The sequence below is a fragment of the Cryptomeria japonica genome, chromosome 6, assembly GCF_030272615.1.
Source record: "Cryptomeria japonica chromosome 6, Sugi_1.0, whole genome shotgun sequence".
NCBI lineage: Eukaryota > Viridiplantae > Streptophyta > Pinopsida > Cupressales > Cupressaceae > Cryptomeria > Cryptomeria japonica.
The window spans coordinates 498,469,291-498,497,075 of NC_081410.1; positions in this window are offsets into that span (position 1 = coordinate 498,469,291).

Here is a 27,785-nt window from a genome sequence, read left to right on the forward strand (position 1 = left end):
GGAAGGACACCTCAAAATCCAATTTCCTAGGAGGTATGATAGTAAAGAGAGTCTAGGATACAAGGGTGGTGGAAGCTACCAGCATAGTTCTAGAAATTGCAAAGTTCGGTGTGGAAGTGGCTGAGAAAGAAGCAAAGGACAAAGTTGATCTTCAAGTGAAACTAGAAACAATTAAAGGCTTATAATGAAGCCAAAAAGGAGGTAGCCAATAGGGATAGTATTATTGCTAGACTACAGAGTCAATTGGTAGGACAATAGCATGGAGGTGAATCCTCTACTCTGATGAATACATCTTCTCTAGCAAGACCTCCACCCACCAGTCCTATTGTTGGATTTCCCCCTTCTCCCATGACCTCTGGTTTTCAACCAGCTGAGACCATTCAACATGAATTGGAAAATTTAAAATAGGCTCAAGCCCTGTTTGCAAATAAATATGAAGAAAAGGTAAAGGCCATAATTTTGAGTTTTGTTGATATAGTAGAAGCCCCCATTGTGCACACTAACATGAAGAGAATTTTGGATATTTTGAGTGAGTTGAATGAAGACAAGGCTACTTTGGAGCCAATTTTAGAGAATTGGATGCCTAGGGAAGTGGATTTAGAACTTATGTGTGCATCTTATGATGAGAAAAGATCTGATGCCATCATTAAATCCACAAGTGATTTAGCAAAAAGCATGACCAGGCTATCGAAAGGAAGAGCTAGTGTAGAGAGAAAAGCCAATTTGTATAGGAAGGAATATACTGAGCATAAATTTGAATTGTTTCCTAGGGGTTTTTTAATCTAAATCAATTAAAGGATAATCAAGTATGGCTTGATGAGTTAGGAGCTAACTTGTCTCTAAGGGTGAATAAAATCATCAATATAGATGACACATCTCTATTTGTCAAGACAGTTGAGGAGATTGAAAAGATAAAATCACATTACGGTTTCTTGGAATTAGAGGTTAAGAAAATGAGAAATTCTTGGAAAAGGTTAGTTAAGTTGAAAGAAATGATTTTTAGTTTCTCATGGCCTGCTGATGATGTGTTCCAAGAGTGGACCAAAAAGTATGCGGTGCAAGAAGAGGAAGTCCCAGAAAAGTTAGAAGATGCTGCAGTGGAGCAACAAACTGAAAAGGCCGCTGGGATTGAAAGTGACGTGTAGCTTCTTGTTGAAAGAAATTGTAGTTGTAACAAACTATTTTTAGGAATGTCCAAATCTTGAATGCATCCATATTTTTATAAATGGATACCAAGACTTAAGAAAAAGATCATCACAAGAATTTGTAAAGAAACTCTGTTGAAATATATCTAGGTTTTTTCTAGTTCTCTCAAAGATTACTGTGAATTATGTAACATTTTCAAAAATGAATATGAATATACAAATCGAAGTTTTAGGCCTAAATCTTCTTTGTCTTTTGGTGTGCATTCATTAGTTTGCTGGTTTCATTTGGATAATTTAGGGTTATTCAAATGAGCATGGACTGTAAGGCAATCTTGTAGACATATTTTGGGCTTTTCTCTTTAGGAGAGGGATTAAATGTGCATGAAATATTTCTGTCAGTAGATTAACTATTTGTTGCTTTGAATCTGAGGAACTATTTTAGTTAAATGGGATAGGATCTATGTATATGTTAGGCATATATGGGGTTCATGAAAGCCGAAATGATGAAATGTATGAGAATGTTTAGTTTTGAAAAATTTTGCTTGATTTAGGTGACTCTGTGGCCTGGATAAGGCATTGATACTTGTTATGGAATTCTTTCTATTTTTCTTGAGGATCAATACTGAAAATGAGCACAAGTTTTTATTTTAATGTTTTAGTTCCATTGAGGTGATGAAATCCATAGGTTTTTAGCATTGGTTTACGGTGGATCTCAATTTAAAAGTGTGAAAGTTTTCACAAGGGGTATACCCACCTGAGCTTTGGATAAGTTTGAAGTGTAGAAGGTTCTATTGAGAACCTTGTTATATGTTATTCTAAAATTCTATTTTCTTGGTGCCCTCTTCATATGGAAACAGAGTTATCAAATCTTCTTACAGAGAGGAAAGGAGAGAATCAGAATTTGAGACTAACAGATTCCAAGGTTGGACAATAAAGCTATCTATGCCATGGAAACCATTGCCTCACTCCTAAAAGTACTAGACAAACAAATTCATTATGAGTTCCTAGTGGAACAATTGTTTTCCTCTGCTTATGACAATTTTGAATCCCAAGTCATATGCCACATAGTAGGTTCCAACTCACCACTCTATGGAAAGATCTACGCCTAATTAAAAGATAATATCCTTCCACTAGAACTATCCCAAAACCAGAAACACAAATGTATTCATCAAGCAGCCCACTATACCCTAACCGATGACACACTTTACCGATGAGGTCTCGATGGTACTCTTCTTCGGTGCCTTGATCGTAACAAATCTAAAACTGCCTTGCAAGAACTTTATGAAGGTATTTGTGGCACACATTTAAGTGGTCCTACTCTCACCAAGAAATTTCTAAGGATGGGATATTATTGGCCAACCATGGAAAAAGCATCATACCAGTTTTCCAAAAAATGTCCAAAATGCCAAATCCATGATAATCTTATACATGCACTGACACAAGGGCTGCAACCGTTCACTACATCATGGCTATTTTGTCAATGGGGACTCAACCTAGTGGGCAAGATGCATCCTTCCTCATCAAATAGACATAAGTTTACCATCATGGCCACTGAGTATTTTATAAATTGGATAGAGGTTGTCCCATTGACTACTATTACCAGAAAGAAAATATCCTTTTTTATCTTGAATTATCTCATTTGTCATTATGGAATTCCTAGTTCCAATATCATTGATAATGGAAGACCATTTAAGAATCAAGATGTGAGAGAACTATGTTAATGATTCCATATCCAACATATTTTATCCACACCTTACCATCCACAAAAAAATTTCCAAGTATAGGCCTCAAATAAAACCATCGTAAAAATCCTAAAGAAAAAAGTAAACGAGGTTGGTCATGATTGGCATGTCCAACTGAACCCAGCATTATGGGCCTACAGAACTAGAATCTGCACCCCTATAGGAGCTACACCATACTCACTTGTGTATGGATTAGAGGCTAATCTACCTATTGAGATTTATATTCCATACTCAGAGTATCATTTAAGGGACCCATCCTGAATGAGGAATATTGGGTAAATAGACTGCATGAATTAGAACTGCTAGATGAGCACCGACAACGTGCTTTTGATAAAATCAAACCATATCAACAATGCATGTATAAGAGCTACAATAAAAAATCAAAATCAATGGCATTTCAAATAGGTTACTTGGTACTAAAGGAAAATCCCCACAATCAACAGGATCAAGAAAAGAAGGGTAAATTTGAGCCAATTGGCTAGGTCCTTTTGTCATCATATCAACCTATGGATCAGGGGCATATCAGTTGTCCACATCACAAGGGGACCTATTTTATGAACCTATCAATAGTATTCACCTCAAAAAGTTCTATGCATAAGTTATCCAATGCACGGATAAGGGAAAAATACAAAAAAAATAAAAAAATCAAGAAAAATACAAAAAAATCATAAAAAACAAAAAGTGCAATAAAAGCAAGTAGTGAAAACTTGTCAATAGGCATTATTTGTGATAGATTAGATCTTCTATCTATTAGGACATTGTATCATATCTTTGATATCCATCTAAGCTAAACTAATGGCCATATAAAAACCCTTTAATGTAGCACAATCTTGGACACACTTAGCGTAGTCACTGTCCTTGGTTATTCGAATAGTTATCCACATCATATCTCACCATGGCTTGGTGATCAATGTATATATCTATATCAAAAGATGTGTCCATAGTTGGGGATAAAATCATGATCTTAACTAGAGGCATCTTGCCTTTTGGGTTTAAAAAATCAAATGACACAAACATAGATGCTTGAATGAAAACAAATATCATAACAATCAATGGTATACATCAAAACCAACAATTGAACAAACTAAAAAAAGTTCTACTTGCAAGATGTTTTCTGTGACATGATACATAGGGTAGCATGTATGTTCACCTATTGTTGTTTTTAATTTTTGATATCATATCTCCTAAGTGACTCAAGGATGTCTTGAAACTAGAGATGCAAGGAGGGAGTGTGACTTTTATTTATCTATTGTTTGTGAGTGTAGCCATATTATCGTGCAAGTTTATCTCAAGATGTGATCAGGTAACATATCACTAAGGATATTTTAGATTTGCATAGTGTTGGCATTGTGTTGTCATTGATGTCAACTAGTATAGGATGGCAACCGGTATGGGACATGTATGTGCAGTTTTGTCATTGATGCCCCTGGTATTACTGTCATGGATGACAACCGACAGTGTGTGCAGTTGAGACAAACCGGTATGAAAGTTAGGGTCACTAGTATACAAGTTGTTGTTGATAATGAAGAAACCGATACCTGGTGAACAAGTGTATGAACATGTTAGTATGCATGTTGGTACTAACTGGTAAGATGATGACTGGTAAGACTACGAAGTGCATAGGTCACCAGTCTGCTAGTATGATGCCATCTAGCAGGACTCCCACCGATAAATGATGTTGTCCCTGGAAGAAAAGAAAACTGAAGAAGGAATCCTGCTTGAGGATTGTAGGGAAATTGCATATGCTCAATAATAGGGAAGTCACACCATTGGCTAGTAGATGACATATTTCTTCTCTCACTAGTGAATGGAAGATTGTGAACCATGGTGTATCTACCTCCACTAACCAGATGATATGTGTGAGCCTCTAGCATGTGAGATCAATAATGTACACTTGATCAATAGGGTAAGCAAATGAGTCACTAGAACAAACAAGGAGTGATGAGTTTGTCACTTTGACAAACTAGTAGAGAGGAAAACTTGCCAGATGAAGGAGAAGGAAAGGTTTAGCTATAGACAGAGAGTATAGCCAGAATGCAGATGCAGTTTGATGCAAGGATAGTTGAAGACTTCTTGCATGATGTTATCATGCATGTTACCAACATGAAGGCAAATGTAGTGTTCACCAGTAAACAAGGCTACCAATATGCTAGAAAGTACACAAGTGAAAGTCTCTCTTTAGATGAAGATGAACATGCTAATTTGTAAGGACAATGACCGATCAATATGATACACCGGTAGCACAGAGATGAGAACCAATATGTGTGATGACCAGGCTGACATGATCCACTAACACAAGGAAGGTGAAGGTATGAAGGTTAACCAGTAAAGCAAGTTATACCAACAGGGTTAGAGAACCGGTAGGTAGAGAGGGACCAATAGTATGAAGCATACACCAGTTGTGTGTAATTGTTCAGTGACCATGTTGGATCGACATAGTGAGATAAGGTGGATATCGACAAAGGTGCCATGTGGAGTCAAGGTAGCAAACATGCATCTAGTAGTAGATGGAGTGTGCACTGACAAGGTTGTTGCAGAGTCAATCAACATTAAATGTAGACTCGTAAATCATGGGATGTGTTGTAGAGGTGTGCGGATCAAGAAAGGTCGAACAAAGGTGATCGAAGGGAGGCATCGATCGATGCAAAATGTCTAGGTGCAGAATGAGGTTGGTGATGCAATTTGTTGAACCATTTATGGTGATTGACCAAGTGCCTTTTTGACAAATTGCCTATGTTTTCTAAACTTAGAAAATGTGTATTGGAAGTCATGAGATTGGTGGAGCTTGATTGATTTGTTGTAGGTGGTTGATCTCTAGAAGAAGATCTGATTGGACTTGGTTTTCCTTGAGGTCGATGAAGAAACCCTAACCACCTGAAGTTTGAATTGATTTTTGGTAGGAAGACTTGCTTATAAATATGCTATTCAAAATTGATGAAAGTGTGTTGTTGGAGGATGCTGCCAGAAGGTGTGATGCTAGTTGAAAGAAAAGAGTTGATTTAATAGTGAGAGTTAAGCAACTGATAATTTGAAGGTGCAACCGGTAAGAAGGCTTAACAAAGGACTAACCGATAAAGGTCTAAGATTTCATTAAGCTACAAGAAGTGTATCAATCAAGACAACCAGTAGTGTTAGAACCGGTAGTAAAGAAGTAGCAATAGGAAAGAAGTAGTAGCAGGAAAGGATTGAGCAAGGTTTAACTGGTACTATGGAAGTAACCATTAACCAAGTGGAAAGGCAGACAACCGGTAGAGCTTGAACCGGTAAGGAAGCTGCAGTGAGTAGAGGTGAGCAGAGGAAGAGAGTGAGAAGAGAGAAAAAAGGTAGAGGCCGAATAGAGGAAGAGTTAGAGAAGGTGAGAAGAGAACCAATAGAGAGCATAGTAGAGGTGGACTGGTGAAGAGACATATTTGTGAGGTTACAAAATTCATTTGTAACAAGATTATAATTATTGTATTGATTTTATCTATTGTATGTCACATAGTTGGATCTTGGTGCAAAGGTTGGTGCCCTAAATTAGGGTTTGGTGCTCCTTGGGTTGGTGCCCTAAATCAGGGATTGGTGCTCCTTGGGTTGGTGCCCTAAATCAGGAGTGGTGCTCCTTGGGTTGGTGCCCTAAATGTTGTAGCTAGTGTTTTCATTGTGAGGATAGATTGGAGCAGTAGACTCCAGTAGCTTTTCTCACAGAGATTTTTCCCATCTTTGGTTTTCCTCACAAATACCGGTGTCATGTGTTGTGCCTTTGTGTGATTGCATTGTGAAGTCTTGCATTATCTCACCAATAGGTTTACTTGTGTTTGCTTTGCTAACCGATACTCACTCTTAGGATCAAAAGGTGGAAGAGTTTTTGGAAACCACTGATTCACCCCCTCTTAGTGGTACATTGTGTTCAACACATAGGACATAGGTTGAATCTTGTTTGTTTATGCAAGAAAAACTCAAGACGTCTTGGTTCAATTCTACCATGATGCTTGTGTCATCTTGCAATATCAAAATCCATGTAAGTTATACTCAAGTCATTATGGTTCAATCATATCATGATGCTTGTATCAACTTTCAACATATTAAAGGCTCAAGGATGATAATAAAAAGAAGCACTATAAAATTTGATCACAAGTATGACTATATAAGCAATGAGGGATCATTTAATATCATTTAAAGTGCACTCAGTCGCATTTTCATACCATTTAAAGTGCATTTAGTTATATTTTCATCTCATCTAAAAGAATTTAGTTACATTATCATCTCATATCGTATCATTCCATTAGTATCATTAATCATTTCATTATACTTTTCATATAACATAAGGACAATTATCATTTCATTCATATCATTCCATTAGTATCATTAATCATTTCATATCATTCACATCATTTCATTTAGTATCCTTTAAATTTAGTATCATTTCATTTAAATTTCATATCATTTAAAACCATACCATTGTATTTAGTGTCCTTAAACATTTCATATCATTAAGTTATGCATCATGTTTGCAATTGACACTCATTGGATTCATATATTGTCATTAACAACAACAAGACTCTATAGATGACATATACCGGCAGACATCGACAAAAATTGACACATACCAGAATTGTAGTAATCGGGGTCATAATCAGCACCAACACCAACATCCATAACTTCAATGAAGCCGACATCAGTCTGGGATCTAGGAAATGTTTTATTTGTAAAATCATTTTGTAATTATTGTATAGAGCCAACATTGAATATCTTTTGTAACATGTTGTAAGCTGACATAAGGTATATTGTTTGTAAAGGGTATATAAGTTAGTTTATTAGGTCAGTTTGATATATAATGAGTCTAGAGAAGAAAATGATGCAAAGGATATGTATGTAGATCATTTTTATGTGAAGGTAATATCATGCAATGGTCAACAGATGGTTTGTAAAGCATTCTTAGAGAAAAGAAGATACTGGTAAAAGGGTTTAGGGTTTATGAACCAGTAGAGAACAAAGCTATAAACAGAACTCTTTTTGGCATTACAGAGGCATTTTTTGAGTTCACCATTATTGTTTTATCTCAGCATAAGCCTGTAGTCAGTGAGACTCTTTTGTGTTGAGAAGTGTTCCTTCCTACATGTGCAGGGCCCCATTCTATGTAATATTTTTCATATGGCCACTGAATTGATATTGTGGGTCATAAATCCCACCTTGGTTTTTCCTCTTAGAGGTTTTCCACATATAAACTTTTGTGTTATAGTGTTCATTCATGTGGCTAGTTTATTTACTCCATGTTATATGTTTCTTCATTTACCGATTTATATGTGTATGTTGTAATAAGGTAAAATATTATAACACCAATAGAACACTGATTCACCTCCCACTCTTAGTGTTCTTGGATTCCTTCTATTCCGACAATTGGTATCGGATCTTGGTGACTTGGAGGAAGTTTAACAGCTTAAGGAAGATCCTGAAACTAGAATCATTGAATATGGCTATGGAGAAGCAACTTGAGATGGCACTTGAGGATTATGATGTTGAAAGGTTGAAGAACTTAAAGCTACAAGATGAATTGAATTCTGCTAATGAATTCATTCTTGTTCTCCAAAAAAGGTTATCATCTTCTCAAGATAGGAGGAAGGAACTTTTGCAAAAGCATGATGATGAAGAGAAAAATGCACTCAAGGAACAATGTCAGAAGATGAGTCAACAAAACATGCTTATGAAGAAGGAAATGCAAGACCTGACTATGAGGATGTCAAAATAAATTGAGGACAAAAATAAAAAGGAAGAAAATCTTGATGTATCTTTGAAGAACAAATTTGAAGAATGTGGCAAATTGGCTCATGAGAATGATATGTTGAAAACTAATTTGGTAAAATCCAAGAATAATGAACATGAGCTTGAAAGACAAATAATGACTTTGAGAAATGATCTAACTACTACAAGTGAGTATAAAGAAAAATTTAGCATTAGTGCTACACAGCTAGATGATTTATTGAAAAGACAAAGGCTGAATGAAGATTCTAGAGGACTTGGATTTGAACAAGGTGAAAGCTCTGGTACTGCAAATAAAGATCAGACAACTAGTATGTAGAACTCATAAGACTAGAGGAAACCGGTAAGGCAATCTAATGCTTACAAATTCAATGGTAGATTCTTTGTTTGTAATAAATTTGGCCATATGGCTAAATAATGTAGAAATAGAGAAAATCAAAACTACAATTCAGTTCCTGGTCAATGTACAAATTGTGAGAAATATGGTCATAAGTAAAAAATTTGCAGAATGAATGTTAAATGTCATGCATGTGGAAAGTTTGGACATTTGGCTAACCAATGCAGATCAAGGAATGGCACTGAATATGGCAAAGCAATTAAAAAGAACAATGTTACATCATATGCATGCAACAAAATAGGTCATATTGCTAGCTACTGTAGAAGCAAGACTAAACCGATTAGCAATAACAGAGAAAATGAGAAAGGAAAGAAGAAGGTAGATGATTTACATCAAGATCACACCAAGAGATGGGTTAGAAAGTCTAAAGAACCAAGTGGAGATGCAACTACACTAGTAACTACACCAGTAACTCCACCGGTAGAATAGAGCACTCCTACACCGACAGGAAATTCAACCGATAACTGAGGTTGATGCCTTAGGGGTTGGCAAATTTATTACAAATATTGCATATTCCCTGGAAGAGATATGGAAAGAGATCTTGAGAGTTGCATTGATCATTGATGGAGGTTTATCTAGCATAAAACTATGAAACCAACATCTAGTAGGGCACACCAGTAAGCATTTATGACAATGGAGAATTAGGGTTTACGTAAATAGAAAGGGAAAATCGACTAGTTTTCACTCACCTAGCACTTGAGAAAACCAGAGTGAAGCAAAGGCAAATCATAGGTGATCAAAAGCGAGCAAAGGAATTCTAAAGAGATTTCCAGTAGTTTTCTGAGAAGTCATCAAGATCTTTCAACTGACAATTGTTATCCAAATATTTCTTTAAAATGGCATCCAGATCATCCTCTTCTCCTACTTTCATGGCAAATACCACTATAGTTGAGGCTAAGGATTGGCTTAGACCTATTTTCAAATAAGTTCCTCAAGTAGCAATGAAGGAAGACTCTATTGGCACATTTTCAAGGGTTCTCGAAGGAGTAGTATATGTAGAAGATGTCAAAGCTTATATTCACTGCACCTTAGAAGAATTTTCTACGACAACTCCTCCCACTATTCTGGATAGATCAAAAGGAAAATAAATTTTGGGAAGCTCAGATCAAATTTTGAAATAGCCGGTAGATAATTCTCTATCGGAAAAGAGTGTACAGACTCTACTAGTAGATAAACCTAAAACTAATGAGAGTGTATAGGCTAAACTAACAGAGACATCATATGTATAATCTGAGCAAAGTAATATAGATAATGTACAAGATACATATAATATAGTGGATAATAATCCACCGGCAGTGATAGATACTACACCAAGTGGCGAAGCCACCAGTGCAAAAGAGGATGAGAAAAGGGATACACCGAGAGAGGATAAGGAAAAGGAAGAAAAGGAAAAGGAGACTGATAAGAGTAAAGTTGCATAAACATCCTGTACCAAACTTATAGATGATTCCTCATCAAAATTTTTGGCAATTGACACTTCTCAAGTTGAGAACAAATCCATCACAGAGCTAATGATGATGGTTGCTCAAAAAGTAATGAAGGAGGGATCTGCAAACAAAGGAATAATAGATCAATCAATAACAATTTTGCACAAATTGATTCCGAAATGTATGATTGAAAAATGAAGCAAGCCCTTCCAGCAAGCTTAAGGTATTGATAGATCACATTTCTAAAAACTTTCAATCATTATAGAAGATATCTAACCGACAAGCACTTGAAAGATTCACTTTGGCTAAGAAAGTCACTTTTGATCAAATCATTTAGACAAAGAAGAGGAATATTAAAGAGAAACTTATACTTATTGAAAATTCTTTTAAATAGTGTACTAACATTTACAGAGCCTATTGTAATATAAAGATTCTTAAAGAAAATGTAGATAAGAGGATAACGGAGTTACAAGAAAAGATTGCTAATATTTCTAAATCTTTTGATGGACTAACTTCACTTACAACATCTATTGATGGACAAATTTTGACTTTAGAGAACCAATTTTTTTCTTTTGAAAAGGAAATAGATAAGATCATTCAGAGAGCCAGAAGTCTCAGAGGTTTGGTGAGTCCAAGATTGGATACACTTGGTGTACATAAGAGGGAATGCATGGATATGCTTGCGAATCTCGCACAAATAGAAGTCACTAAGAAAGAATCACTTGCACATTTACTGAGTAGACTTGTATCCATATCTGACACATTCAAAACCGGTTGGGATACCTATATAGAGTTACTAGAGAAAGCTTATTCAGAAATATTGAAATTGGTCAACTCTAGTAAAGTAATCTGTAATTATTTTATCTTTTGCATAGATTCCTAACAATTATTTTAATTCTTTCACCAGTCTTTGGCATTGATTCCAAATGGGGAGGATATGAATGTGAATAATGAAATGAAAAGGAAAGTATGTATATAATCCTAGGGGGAGGATATCAGACAGAGAGTATATGAATCAAAGTGGTCCATCAGCTCAGGGGGAGCATGTTTTAGTTTCAGCTGAACCGATAGGGAATCCATTTTTCACATGAGTGTTGTCATCAATGCCAAAGGGGGAGATTGTTGGTGATCGATACTCATTGGATTCATATATTGTCATTGATGGCAACAAGATTTTGTAGAAGGCATATACTGGCAGACACTGGCAGAAATTGATGTTAGGGTTCCCACAAATACTAAGAGGGGGGGGTGAATCAGTATCTGACCGGTTATGAGATTTTCTTAAAACTGAATATGCAGAATATAAAGTAATAGTATACCGGTATGCAAGAATTAATGCAAATAACAAAATCAAAAGCATCCACATGAAAATAACACTATAACACAAGATGTTTAATGAGGAAACCCGGTGTGGGAAAAACCTCGATGGGATTTGTGACCCACAATATTCACTTACTGGCCAATAAGAGAATATTACTTACAATAGGGGCTTGCACAAGCAGGAAGGCCAACTGCCTAGAGCTCACTGCTCAACAAGAAGTCACACTAACTTACAAAGAGGATTTACACAAATCCAATATTCTGTACTGCTTTACAATAGCATCTTCAATGCCAGATTCAGTACCGGTTCCTGCTTTGTTCTTTACATATACCCTTGACCTACAATTCGCACATTAGGTCTACCTTATAATTTTTTTATTACATTCTCTCCATATCCTACAAATGCCTACAATGATCTCTTTTATATACAAGAGTCATTTTACAATTTGCCAAGTTGGCTTATAATGATAAACAAAATATTACATATCAAAAATCCTGTCGGCCTCTGTGCCGATATATATATTTCCTTTTGTACCAGTGTACATCTTCTGTGCCGGTGCCGGTGTACATTGATTTTGTTGATGTTGGTGCACTATTCTGTTTGAGTAATGCTTTGCTGGTATAATGTCTTTGTCGGTGCCATAGGATTGCAAGGTTTCCTATGTAATGCTTTGCTGGTATAATGTCTTTGTTGGTGCCATAGGATTGCAAGGTTGCCTATGTAATGCTTTGCCAGTATAATGTCTTCGCCAGTGCCATAGGATTGCAAGGTTGCCATCAATGACAAAACCTTCAATCACACACAATGTCTCATTGGAGTGTCCATATGCCAACAATCTCCCCCTTTGGCATCGATGGAAACACTCATGAGAAATTTCAAAAAGATATCCAAAAATGTCTATACCAAAAAAATGTTACCAAAAATATCAAGGCTCCCCCTGAGCATGTCATCCCTGTGTTTTGAATTTTCTCATCTACTACTCCCCCTTTGGCATCAATGACAAAGTTTAGTAGATTTGTAGTTGTACCTCAACCTTGTAGTTGGGTAGTTATTAGCTGAAGAATATCTCCCAAAATTAAGTTTATACCATCCATAAACTTCTTGCTCTCCTTTATTGCTATCTCAGTTCTGTGTACTATACCGGTGAGATGCTGTAAGTGCTCTGTCAGTATTTTGCTACCCTGTTTTAGTGCCTCTGAGATTTCCTTATGCAGAGATGCTAAATATTCCAATCTTGAACTTAGTTTAGATCTCAAAAACTTTGCCTTGTTTATTATTTTCTCTTTTTCTTTTTCTAATTTAAGCAATTCTTCCTCAAAATTTGTTATCTTTTCCTCAAAAACTAATAATGTATTGGGTGAGTTAACAAAATTATCAGCAAGTTTATTGATCTCTTCCTATACCTTGCTTATCTTTTTGTCTTCATCTATGGTCAAAAAGTTTATCGTACAGCTGTCTTTATACAGAGTTTTGTATTCTTTCAATAAATTGCATAGTTTCGGTAGAAGTGTGTCAAATTCCCTATTACACTTCTTTATTCCTTTCTCAAAGAATTTCTGTTTTTCTTTTTCTACACTTTCCTTTATAGTTTCTACCTTTGTTTGCTCAAAATTTCCAGAAATATATTTACAAAGTGTATCCAACTGGCCTAAAGAATCTTTGTTGGCTATATTACAATTTGGAGCTATTAATTTCAAAACTGGAATTGAATCATCTATTTCTTTATATGCTTGTGAGCTATAATCGGTTATTTTCTTGATAGAATCAAGCAATACCTCTATTACATTTGATGATGACCCAGTAAACTGAGTGCTGGTGGAAGGGTCCATGCTAGTATTGACCTCTGGTAGGTTTGTTTGTGTCTCCACAATTTTTCTTGCATCATTTCTTACCGGTGGCATCTATTCTAGAGCCTTTAGCTCTGTTGGTTGCTTTGTTTGTGTTCTAGATTCCTCCTTTTTCTTTGAATCTACTACTGGTTGCTCTTGGTTTCCTGTTGCCGATTGCTCTTTATTATCAGATTTATCTGTGGTATCCTTATCTACCACTATGTTGATTTTTTGAGTATCAACATTCACAGTATATAGGACTTCAGGATTAGGATTGTTATCCTCTGTGTCCATGCTCTCAGCTACTAGTTGATCTTTTGCAGTTGTTTTTACCAGTGGAGTATTTAAAGGAGGTGGGGGTAAGTTGTCTCTAATCTTGATACTTGGCGGTGCACCAACTTTACCTTTCCCTTTGTCCTTTTGATATACTAGAATGGGCTTGGGATTCATATATTCTTCTTGTTTTTCTTTTTCAACCAAGAATCTATCCCAACCATCTTCTGTTTCAGTTGAGACTTTAGTAACTCTACCTGCCATTAATGATATTTGCCGGTGTGCAGTGGAAAAGACTGTCTAGTTGGCCTGAGCTATCAAATCATCAATTTCCTTAGGTGAGTTGGCTGGGTATACTGCAAGTAATTTTTCTATTTTTATTTTCTTATCCAACTCAATTATTTCTTGCCTTCTTGCCTCATGTCTCTTATATAATTCATCAGGAATTTCATTTAGGACTTGCATCAAAAACTTTTTATACATGTCCATGTGTAGTATAACACTTTCCTCAATTTGTCCTTTCTCATCTTCTGATAGAGTGTCGTAGATTTTCCCTATGTTTTTCAATTTTCCCTCCACTGTGATTTCATCCAGTAATATGTCAAAAGGGGCCAAATCAGTGTCTGTCTTCTTCTTCCTTTTGGGGGTCAGCTTTTTCTTAGGTGTGACTTTCTTGACTGGAGACCTCACAGCTTGTTGCTTCTGTCTTGTCCTTCTAGGTGAAGGAGTGGATACCGGTGAGGGGTCTCTTTTCCTCACAACTCTTTTGAAAGTTGTTGGCATATCTCCTTCTGAGGAGGTATCTACCGGTGATAGATGAGTTTCAGGCTGTTGGGCTGCCAACTCATCTTTGGTTATGCCGGTTTTCTTTAGTACATCATCTTTTAAGGCTTTTGCTTGCCTGCTTCCTTTCCTCACAGATGCCTCAACTTTCTTTACTCTCTTCTTGGATTTAATTTGACTTTCAATGTGCTCAGCACTACCAAATACTTCTTCCTTTGGTTCATGGGGGGCTTCCAGAAGTGCTTTGGCATAAGTTTCCACTATGTGGTCATCTGCTTCATACCCCATTTCTATAACCCAGATTGTTCTTGGGATGATTGCTTCCATCCAGATCTCATCCTTTTTTATTACAAAACAAATTTCATCCTTGTATTTGTTGACAATTTCCTATGATAGTCTGATCCTCTTATTCATTTTGAACTTTAGTGCTTGAAAATACTCATGGATATTCTTTTCTTTGTTTTCACCCATGTTGTTGAATAAGTTAGACAATTGTTTTCCTATCGGTATGTCAAATCCAAAATCCTTGTTGCCTATACCGGGAGCCTATTTGGTTATATGTGGCATTAAGAATACAAGCAAATTTCCAAATCTAAAGGTTCCTTTCTTATCCTTCTTGATTTTTGCCAAGTTGTCAATTAACTCATCTTTTAACCATTCACAGATGTCAATTTTTACGTTGTTCTTAACCATGTCATAAGCACTTTTTATGCATAAACTGGAAACAGAATTAAGCCTATTTGCATGAGTTGCTTTGTAACCTAGAATCATGCTAATGAATCTCACATTTGTATCGGTTACATCATTAACCCTCAATGATCTTTTGTCTGATGTTGCACCAGTTAGTTTTGTTACTAGGTCATTGGAGACCTTCTTGGTTTTGTCAGGTCTGGTACTGGTGGAAGGTAACTCTATTACTACTTTCACAGCTACCTTTGTAATTTTGTGCATTGTGTCAAGCCAAAAGAATGAGCCATGTACTCTGCTGAGAACTATCCTAATCACTTCCTTGGGAAATTCAAGAATACAGAAGATTTCAGTGAATCCTAGGGTTTCAACAATTTGGTGTTCAGGTTTCACATTTCCGGCATTGTCACATATAACAGATTTGTACATGTCTTTGATTTCTTCATCACCTAATTCCTCTATGTTGCAATGAATGTACATTCTAGGGTCTTCTGCATAAACAACACCCTTTGGAATCTGGGAAAAAGCACCTGTGTTGTCATCTTTCTTAGCTACCTTGGGAACTAGCTCAAACATAGGCCTAGGTCATTTTATAACCTCGACTACTATAGGGTTTGCTATGAACTCAGGTGCAGAGGAGGATGCCATGATGATAAATACCTTTTTCTACCTTTGGATGGACTGATTGCTGAAGTGCTTTGCCTCTTTGCTTGGAATGCCTTAGCTCAGAAATCTTCGCGCTCTCTGAAAGTTTGAATTCATGGTGAAATGAAATGGAGCCAAAAACTTAATTTATAAAGTCTTTTCTGCCACCTACCACATTTATTGTTTGCCAGTAATGTATTAACTCAACTTTATTTGTTGGTAATGAAGGATTTTCAACTTCTTTTCTCTAACCAAGGGAATAATAGCACATGTGTCATTAAATTGCCAAACCCTCAAGATAATTTTCTTCAATTTGATGAAGAACATCTTGCCGGTGGAGCATTGCTCTATCCTGCCGGTGGAGCATCATATTGTCCTGCCGGTGAAGCATTTGTTTCTATCGGTGGAGGAGTAACCCCAATATTTAGATTACCTTTTCTAATCCATTGCTTTAAAAATTCTTGCTTAACCTCTTCAACCTTTTCTTTACCTTTCAAGCTAGTACTTTTGTTATCTATTGGTGTACCTTTACTTCTACAGAATTTTGCAATATGACCAATTTTGTTACATGCATAACAAGTTACATTATTTTTCTGAATAGCTTTCCCATAACCTATGCCAATTTGTGTTCTGCATTTATTTGATAAGTGACCAAATCTTCCACAAACATAACATCTTACATTCATTCTGCAATTTTCAGAGTTATGACCAATTTTGTTGCATTTGGTGCATTGACCGGTGGGAGGATTGATGTTCTGATAATTCCTAGTGTAGCGTAGAAATTTGGATTCATCACAAGATAAGTAGATCAATCAAAACACATGACATGATAACTCAATCAAAAGAACTCTCATTGAAATGAAACTAATTCCAAAGCACATTCAATAGAGGCACAAAAACAAAGCATTTAAAAGAAAATGTCACGCAAACCATATAACAGTTCGGATGCTTCTTCCATGCGGCTCCATTGTTGTTCTTTCCTCTTCAATGGGTTTGTGGATCTCACCTACAAGTGCTCACACAATTGAAAGCAAAAAGCTCAAGAGTACTAGAAATGAAAGTTCAGTAGTTTGATAGAAATTCGGGATTCATGAAGGTTTCGAAGGGATTGATTGAAGAAAATTATCCAATTTATAGAGAAATTGAATAAATGACAAGATTGGCATGATGCAATTCAAAGGGAAATTGCAAATCAATATGAAAATTATGACAAATTATGCACTTTCCATGCACAATTTAATTGATTGATAATTGATGACAAATTATGACACATTTCATCTCAAATTGATTGATTATCAATTATGACAATTTCATGACAAATTGAAATGCCACTCCCATAGAATTAGGAGATGAAATAGGAGGGAAAAGGAATTAGAAATTTGAAAAATTAGGAAATTGAAATTGATGACAAATTAGGAATTAGAAATTGATAGAAATTAGAATTTAGGAATTAGTGAATTAATTAATAATTTTTCATTTATTAATCAATTCACAAAGAGGAATAATTAGCCAATTAAATAAAGATTTAATTGTAATAAGAAGACTTAGGATAAATAAATAAATTATTTAATCCTAGAGGAAGAAATGACACATTAGGTTAAATGACTAAATCATAAAACCCTAGAAGACGAATTAGAAATGCGAAAATGACAATTAGGTCTTGATTGAGGATAATTAATGTCATGATTTTGAATTGATAAATGACCAATGCGACAAAATGATTTGATTGATAGATGCGCCAATTGATGAGGAACAATGACAAATTGATCCAAATTGACATAATTGAGACAGACAATGATCGATAGCAAAATTGATCGCAAAATGACAAGGTTGACAAAATAGATTGCAAGACAACATAATTGGAAATGACCACGATCCATGACAAATCGGTCGAAAAATGACAAGATTGAAACGATGACAAATAGATCGCAAAATGACAACATTGCAAATGACCACGATCAATGACAAATTGATCGCAAGATGACAAGATTGAATATGACAACGATCGATGACAAATCGATCGTTAAAATGACAACATTGAAAAGAGGACAAAACCCTAATTAGGATTGACGATGTCCAAAATGATAAGATTGATGATAAGATTGACAGGAGGACAAAACCCTAATTAGGATTGACAATGTCCAAAATGATGACAAATTAGCACGCACATTGATGCAACAAGATAAGCTCGATCAAAATCATGATTGGATAATGTTGTCGACAAGACCAAATTTGAGGACGAGATGATTGAAGAATGTAGAAGAATGACTCGATGTTCGCAAATGATAAAGACCAAGTGCGAATCATAGGAGAAATGTTAATGTGACGCAAAAACCTAAAATGAGGCAATGCGCAAATGTTAAAGTATGACCTCGCAAGCATTGACCATTTTTAGGTGTCTACATTTTGCCCCTCTTTGAGACAATGCGATTCTGAGCGTTGTTTCAAAGAACAATAACTAAAATGCCCCAGACAATAACAATGACATATGCATGCCCCCTCGAGGAATTGGCCGAAAACATGCGGAGAAGAGGCCAATTGATCGATAAAAATGACAGGATCGAACGGACTGACAATCGGAGATCGGATGCATGACAAACAATCAATTTAATGTGCACAAGACCGCGACCAACATAAGATGGAGAGGATGCACGTCCATCTATGCAATGACAAAGAGCTATAGATGGGACCAAGAGGGTGAAAATGACTCATTTGCACTTGCTAAAGAGGAGGATTTGTTGCTCTGGACAAGGACACTTGCAGACAGATGGTGAACGTTCCAATGGCGGATCACCTTGGGGAACGTGTACGCACATTCAGACGACCGGAGGACGCAGGAGCAGCGGTATGTATCTCGAAAACCCATGCTTTGAATTTCATGAATTTTAATGGCTTACGGGACATTGCGGGGCTGAGGAGGATAGAGGGAGCACCCAGTGACAGAGGCACGTGCTCCTGATGGCAGACAGTGGACATTATGTAGTTTGCCATTTTGTAGTCAGCCTGCGGGCCATACTTAGGACAGACAGTCCGATTTTGTACTCTGACAGTATTATGATGTGTGATATGATATGCATCGATATGATGGATGCAATATGTTATGACTGAGGTTTATTTGCATGTATGGATGACTTATGCACTTGTTTATGAACATGTATGGATGGATTTTTATGTTTTTTTTTTTTTTTTTAGTCATTTATGAAATGAAATGGATAAAATGTTTGATGTAATGCTTGATACAAATGTACTAACCAAATGGATGCAGGATGCAATATGGTTTTGGATATCGGAGCACTAGACCGAACTGACTATCCGATCGGACGGAAGAAGTGTTAGTAAGAAATGAGACAGAAGACAGTTAGAGATGATGAAAACTTGCTTTCAGTAATGCACTTTGTAGGTGAGAACCTTTATTTTTATTTAGCAAAATGGATGCGTAGCATCATGGCATTGAAGGCCAGAGCTGAAATGCAACCCGATTTGTGAAAGATAGACATAGCATAGACAAATGACAATCACAATCAAAGAAAGAGACCATGAGCCATCCCGGTCACTCTAAATCACTCAGTGACCTCATCGAGCAACATAGGAACATGATCGAACCCAAAGATAAATCAATAAGAAGATAAGACTCACAAATTCAAGAAAATCAAACAAACATCTTGATCTTTATTGTCAAAAGTTGAACGTGCTGATAGGACGATCATGCTGTCTGGTTTCAGGAAAAATGCGGTACCCCGTCTAAGACAGGACACAGTCTGGTTTCGAGTATACCACACCCTGTATAAGACCCATGATAATGTGACAAGGACAAATGATTTTTAATGCGGATATTCGATTGATAAGACAATTTGGATCAGTTTGAATATTTGATTGAAAAGTTCATCTGGTTAAATCATGATTTCATTAAGTGTCGTTGGATGAATGCTCAGTGATTTGTCTGATGCACAAAAGGAATAATGTTATTGCAAAATGTTTGTTTTTGGTTTTGGAGTTTTACAAATTTTTTTTTTTGTTCATTCTTTTCAGGACTTTATGTGATTTTTTTGACTTTTTTTTCAAGACAATTATTGATTTTTTGGATTATTTCAGGACATTATTTGATTTTTTGGATCTTTTTTTTTTCAGGACTTTTTTCAATTTTTATGAGATTTTTTTTCAGGACTTTTTTGGATTTTTATGACTTTTTTTCAGGACATTTTTCAATGTTTAAGAGATTTTTTCAGGACATTTTTGAATTTTTATGATTGTTTTTTTCAGGACTTTTTTCAATTTTTATGACTTTTTTCAAATTTTGCCCCCAATGTCTAGCAAGGCAAGGAATATGACAGGTGAATAAATAGGCTTGCTGAAATGATGGTGGATAGAGGGAAGACAAAGGCCTTTTATTATGGAGACAATGCAGATGCAATTTCCAAGAGCTATTGCGTGATGGGACAAGAGATTGGATATGATAATGTAAAGCAGTGACATGGCATGAGGGACATGTCAAGAGGTTTTTGAAACCATGTTTAAATTTTGTGTCCTTATGTCAGATCAAGATCAAGGAATGAAAAAGAATGTATGGATAGTGATAAGAGATGGATAGGATAAGCAAGACCAAGAATGGATAAAGGACATGGACTGAAGGTCAGGATAGGATACATGATGGTGGCAGAAAGTCGCAATAAGCTAGGGAATATGGATGAAAGGTGATAATAAGCAAATGGATAAATGACCAAAAGCTATGATAGACTGAAAGCTGCAAACAAGATGCGTGATGCTCATGATTATTCTCAGCCTTGTCAAGATCAAAGGTGGAAAGAGGAAATTGGACATGAGGGACAATAGGATATGAAGGGTAATGACAAGGGTTTGATAGGATAATGGAACAATGAAGGACAAAAGGATATGAAGGAGGAAACCTGCCCCCAAGTGTGGTGTGCAAGAAGTTCATAAATTACGCATGACGCCTGTTTGCCAGGTTTTCATCACGGTACTTGCCCAAGGCACCTGTTTGCCAGGTTTTCACCAGTGGACGAATTATTTTTTCTTGACTTTTTTCTTCTTTTTCTTTTTTTACTTTTTTCTTTTTTTTGATTTTTTGACTTTTTCAATAGAAGATGGAAACATGATAGGGGATGGAAGAAGGACTCAAGCGTCTTTTTGTTTGGATAGTAGCCTTGAAAAAAAAAAGACCATGACCTTTAAAAGTATGCTCAAAGATGTTGGTAGGATAAGGACATGGAAAATGACATGACACTAAGGCAAGGATTTATGCAAAGGATTGGATGGAAGGATGGAAAATATGCATTGGATAATGGATAGGGTATTGGAAGAATTGGGCTTGAGTGGATGGAAATGAAGGCAAGATCGACATTGGCACACACCTTGAGGGGTGATGGATTGATGGAGGAAAAGTGGGTGTTGGATATTGAGATTTTGATGGAGGAATAGCGTGGGATTTTGGGACCTAAGGGCCCAAAATTGATGAAGGAGGTGATGGAGAAATAGACTTGGAATGTTTGGATGGAGGAATAGAAACTTTGGATGCCAAGTTGGATATTTCTTTAGGCTTTTGTGCTTCAAGGATCTTCTTAGGGATCCACATGGTTTTTGATTTTTCATGCTTTTGTGGTTCCTTGGAGTGCATTGCTTGCACAAGGGATTTAGGAACCCATATATATTTTGACCTTGCTTTATTTTGCTCAGTGGGCCTTTGTGGCCTTTTTGATTTTTCTTTTTCTTTATAGATCAATTTGTTCTTTGTTTTGACATGTCAATTATATTGGACATGTTGATCCTTGAATACATGTGGATTTCTAGACTTACGACTTTTATGCTTGGCATCCAAATTGCTTGGAGGAGGGAATGAATGTTGGTGTGGACGGGAATGATATGGAGGCATGTGGGATGGATGGAAGGTTCTCCAAGATGTGTGCCTTTGTTGATGTTGCATAGGAGATGGAGGGATATAGGTACCTAGAATGGATGGAAGCGATGATGGGGAAGGTGGACATTTGGATTTTGACTTTGAAGGGATACCAACGCCTTGAGTGTGAGCTTTGTAGCCATGACCATTAAGATCTTCTTTAACATGAAGGGATTCTTGCTTATGGAGATCTACCCCTTTTCCTTTATCAATATTTTGACTAATAGGGTACTCTTTTCTTTGGGAAAAAGATGAGAGTCCATTATGAGGTGGATGTGATATGAGAGAAATAAGGAGATCTTGAAGTGGATCGGATTGCACCAAAGTGGAAGAACCCATTATGCATGTAGGGGGTTCATGAACATCTTGCACTGACACGTTAGAATCATGAGGGGTATCAGGATCATGAGGGGGACTAGGAGTGTGTAGTGGACATGGCTCAATGACAGGCTCTTCAAGAGATAGAATGGGGGGAATAACGGGATCATCAAAAGAACTGAGACCTTGGAGTGGATATGCGGGATTAGGACGTGGAGATGGAGGGACAAGAGGATCTTGTGGAGGATTTAAAGGAATAATTTGATGTTGACAAGGAGGGATATCATTGGAATCCTCTTTAAAGGTGCTTTGCTCTTGACTTTCAATGGGATCATCGGAAAGAATTGAAGGGATATCTTGATCTTTCTAAGGAAGTGGAATATCAATGGGATTTGAAAGGACATTGTGTTCATGAAATGGAATGGGATCATTTGGGATTGGATGAACTGGGATATCTTGATCTTGCTCGAGGAATGGAGTGTCAATAGGACTTTGGATATGATGGACAAGAATAGGAGAATCATCATGAGTTTCTGGGAAGATGGGGTCCTGGTCCACAATTGGATGGGATGATAAGTTTTCAGGATCTTGATCTTGATTTGCTTTAGGACTCATTTCTTCGTGCTCTAAATTATCCTCTTGACATGGGGTTGGACTTTGGATATGCCTGGGGGATTCTGACAAGGAATCAATGCTTTGGCATGAAGGAAATGCACTTTGAACATTTGTGATGGGTTCTGGCAAGGAATCAATGCTTGAACATGAGGAAGAGGGACTTCGAATGGGGTCCTCTAAAACAGGTAATGGAAATAAAGTGCATGGTGGCATTGGGTCTTGTATTTCTGAAACATGACAAGGATGTGCATCATGAATTGGATTATCTTGGCAATCAATTATGGATAGCTCTTGGATAATTGCATCCTTGGGTGTATTGTTTGATGAGGACAATATGGAAGGTTCTTGTGAAACTTTTAAAGGTGTAGGGATAGATGCCACTGGAGAGTCAATTTGCTTGTGGGGAGATGAGGCATTGCTAGACATAAGTGTATTATTTTGATCTTCCCCAATAAGCTCACTTGGTAGGTTCCTTAAGAACATTGCAATAAAGCCACCTTTCTTTTTAGGTTTTGACATGGTTGGACTTGGAATTTGAACTTGTTTGGAAAGAAGTTGGTTCTGATCTAATGTCATGTTTTGATTTTGGACTTGGTTCAATTGTTTTGACATGTTTGAAACTTGGTTTGGTGTGTGTTGCAACCTTTGTTTTTGAATGTTTGGTTGCGGTTGTTGACATTGATATGTTGGTTGAACTTGAACTTGTTGATATTCCACCCTTGGTTGAACTATTTGTTGACATTGTATAGTTGGTTGGACATATTGTTGATATTGGACCATTGATTGTGTTGGTTGCATATGTTGGACCATTGGTTGTGTTGGTTGAAAATCTGATTGATAGTAAACACCTTGTTCTTGTTGTGGAGGCACATAATGTTGAAATTGATGTTGTCTCCTTGCTTGAAATTGTTTCATCATCTCTATTTGTGAGAGAAGGGCTGGTATGTCTGATCGTTCAAGAAGGGATCTTACATCAATTGGCTCAATCTTTGGATTTTGACCTGGAAATTTTTGAAACATTTTGGACATTTGAGATCTTATCTTCTCACTATTTTTCACTTTTTGCTCCAATATCTCCTTTTCTTGAGCTAGTTTCTCCTCTAGTTTTTGTATTTGGACATTTAAATCATCATGTTAAGTTTGACCAATGTTGCTTTGTTGTAGGGTTGGATAGAATTGTGATTGCATTGTTGGTTGATATGTCAAACTTTGTTGCATCATTGGTGCTTGGAACCTTGTTTCAATAGACATGTCACTTATGCAAATGCAATATTTTTGGAATTTTTCAAGGATAATATACGATATGCAACTAAATGCAAACTAAAAAAATGAAAATGCAATCTATGTTTTTGGTGTTTTTGAAGATTTTGACAAACTTTTGAATGCAAATCTAAAAGAGACCCTTAGGAAATTGAAATGATGTCTAGACCTCAAAGTACAAAAGGACCAAGTGACAAAGGACAAGATGACAATGTCTCCCCTATATGCTTGGATACTAAGCTAGGTTTGACGAAATGATATTGATGACAAAAGGACAAAAGGTTTGATAAGGTCCAGACTTCCTAACAATGACTTAGGGTTTATCAAAGATTTGGATTACTCAAGTATGACAAGACCTAGTTTTGGCACTATATGCAAAGGGACAATTAATATGCAAGTGACCTTAATATGATATGACAATGACTTAGGCTTAATGAAGAGACTTGGGATATGCAAATGCAAATGTATGACAATGGTATGACTTTAATGTAAGAGGACACATGCAAATGGATGACCCTTATTGGTATGCAAAAGAAGTATGACTTAGGTGAAACCTAAACTTGATACTTGATAATGACTTTTCCAAATGCAACCTAGGATGAACCTAAATGTAAGTGACATAAGAGTTGAGACAAGTTTTTGAACAATGTTGGATAACCATGCTTTAGGAATATGATCTTTGAATCTTGTTGAATTTTTGTTGGATGAATGTCTCTTGTGTTTAATCTTATGTTAGATCAATTTGCTTTGCTTTTGAAATGGGATAACATTCAACTTTTGACAATCAAAGAATACAAGATGTTACAACTTAGACTCAAGACAATCATGCTCATTTCCACATTCCTTATGGTAGGCAAGGACATTAGGTACTTGAGAGGTAGACTCATTATGAGATTCAAGGAGAATACATAGATGCTTGACCCCACGGGCTCCCCTCCACGGCACTCACTTCTCAGAGCAGCCAAGCATCAGTCCCCATGGAATCTCCCCATGGCGAACTTAGTATCTCTTCCAAGTATCCGAATTTGTCCTTCTCAAGCAACTAGAAGGGTTTTTGGCCTCTAAAAACAAGGTATGTAGTAAGGATTTCTGTTAAGCATTACTCCTTGATGTCATGCAAGCATGATTGAGACATTAAGCCCATCAAGATACCAAACAAATGTAGTCGCGCAAGCACGATTTAGACCAAGAGGCCCTACTTAGATGTTGATATGCAAAAGAGTTCAAGGGTCATCACTTCCCAAGTAACTGCAATTCCCACGTAGCACTTCCTTCAAAGCTTTCGCTCATCGGGTATTTTTTTATAGTGAGTTAGAATGCCAAGGAATTCTAGCCATACTCACTTTGGGTCGTCCCCTTCTCACGATTATCACTTGCTTGCTAAAGCAAAGTGGTCGGGAAGGCAGGCCCTCTAAGGGTGACAAACAATCAACAACACAAGTATGGTACCGAAGATCTGGATTTCTGATCACCCTATGAAGGATGAGAGCATACTCTTCTACTCCAATGTCATACTTAACAAACAAAGCAAACAAAGGTTCATTTCCACCTATTTATAAATCACTAAGTGCCTAATTAAAAATCTCAAACACACAATTTGGTTGTTTCTCCAAGGCAACCTGCAAAACACATGTCAGAAGTTTGATTTGTTGTCTTTGACCATCGAATCTGCATAACACATGTTAGTAGTTGGATTTTTGGTCTTTGTCATGCGTATGCCAAGATCCTGCACAAATAATCAGAACCAAAATCCAAGGCATAGAAAACAGAATGCAAAAAACATCAAAAATTTCAAGTAAACTGCATTTTTTTAACCCCTGATCTGGACTTCACACAGGCACAGAAGTTAGGACACAAGCGCAGGATGTCAAACACAAGCGCAGAAGTCTTCAACACAAGCGCAAGATGCTTCAACACAGGCGCAGAATGCTTCACACAGGCGCAGGATGTGTCCAGAATGCACTGCACGGCTCTGTTTTTGAGTTTTTGACCTGCAAATCAACTTAGAAGCACTCCAAAACATAGTAAGATGGTTAGCAGGTTAGTATTCACGTCAGGTTCACCAGTTAATGTAGCATAGAAATTTGGATTCATCACAAGATAAGTAGATCAATCAAAAGAACTCTCATTGAAATGAACCTAATTCCAAAGCACATTCAATAGAGGCACAAAAACAAAGCATTTAAAAGAAAATGTCACGCAAACCATATAATAGTTCGGATGCTTCTTCCATGCGGCTCCATTGTTGTTCTTTCCTCTTCAATGGGTTTGTGGATCTCACCTACAAGTCCTCACACAATTGAAAGCAAAAAGCGCAAGAGTACTAGAAACGAAAGTTCGGTAGTTTGATAGAAATTCGGGATTCATGAAGGTTTCGAAGGGATTGATTGAAGAAAATTATCCAATTTATAGAGAAATTGGATAAATGACAAGATTGGCATGATGCAATTCAAAGGGAAATTGCAAATCAATATGACAATTATGACAAATTATGCACTTTCCATGCACAATTTAATTGATTGATAATTGATGACAAATTATGACACATTTCATGTCAAATTGATTGATTATCAATTATGACAATTTCATGACAAATTGAAATGCCACTCCCATAGAATTAGGAGATGAAATAGGAGGGAAAAGGAATTAGAAATTTGAAAAATTAGGAAATTGAAGTTGATGACAAATTAGGAATTAGAAATTGATAGAAATTAGAATTTAGGAATTAGTGAATTAATTAATAATTTTTCATTTATTAATCAATTCACAAAGAGGAATAATTAGCCAATTAAATAAAGATTTAATTGTAATAAGAAGACTTAGGATAAATAAATAAATTATTTAATCCTACAGGAAGAAATGACACATTAGGTTAAATGACTAAATCATAAAACCCTAGAAGACGAATTAGAAATGCGAAAATGACAATTAGGTCTTGATTGAGGATAATTAATGTCATGATTTTGAATTGATAAATGACCAATGCGACAAAATGATTTGATTGATAGATGCGCCAATTGACGAGGAACAATGACAAATTGATCCAAATTGACATAATTGAGACAGACAATGATCGATAGCAAAATTGATCGCAAAATGACAAGGTTGACAAAATAGATTGCAAGACGACATAATTGGAAATGACCACGATCGATGACAAATCGGTCGAAAAATGACAAGATTGAAACGATGACAAATAGATCGCAAAATGACAACATTGCAAATGACCACGATCAATGACAAATTGATCGCAAGATGACAAGATTGAATATGACAACGATCGATGACAAATCGATAGTTAAAATGACAACATTGAAAAGAGGACAAAACCCTAATTAGGATTGACGATGTCCAAAATGATAAGATTGATGATAAGATTGACAGGAGGACAAAACCCTAATTAGGATTGACGATGTCCAAAATGATGACAAATTAGCACGCACATTGATGCAACAAGATAAGCTCGATCAAAATCATGATTGGATAATGTTGTCGACAAGACCAAATTTGAGGACGAGATGATTGAAGAATGTAGAAGAATGACTCGATGTTCGCAAATGATAAAGACCAAGTGCGAATCATAGGAGAAATGTTAATGTGACGCAAAAACCTAAAATGAGGCAATGCGCAAATGTTAAAGTATGACCTCGCAAGCATTGACCATTTTTAGGTGTCTACATTTTGCCCCTCTTT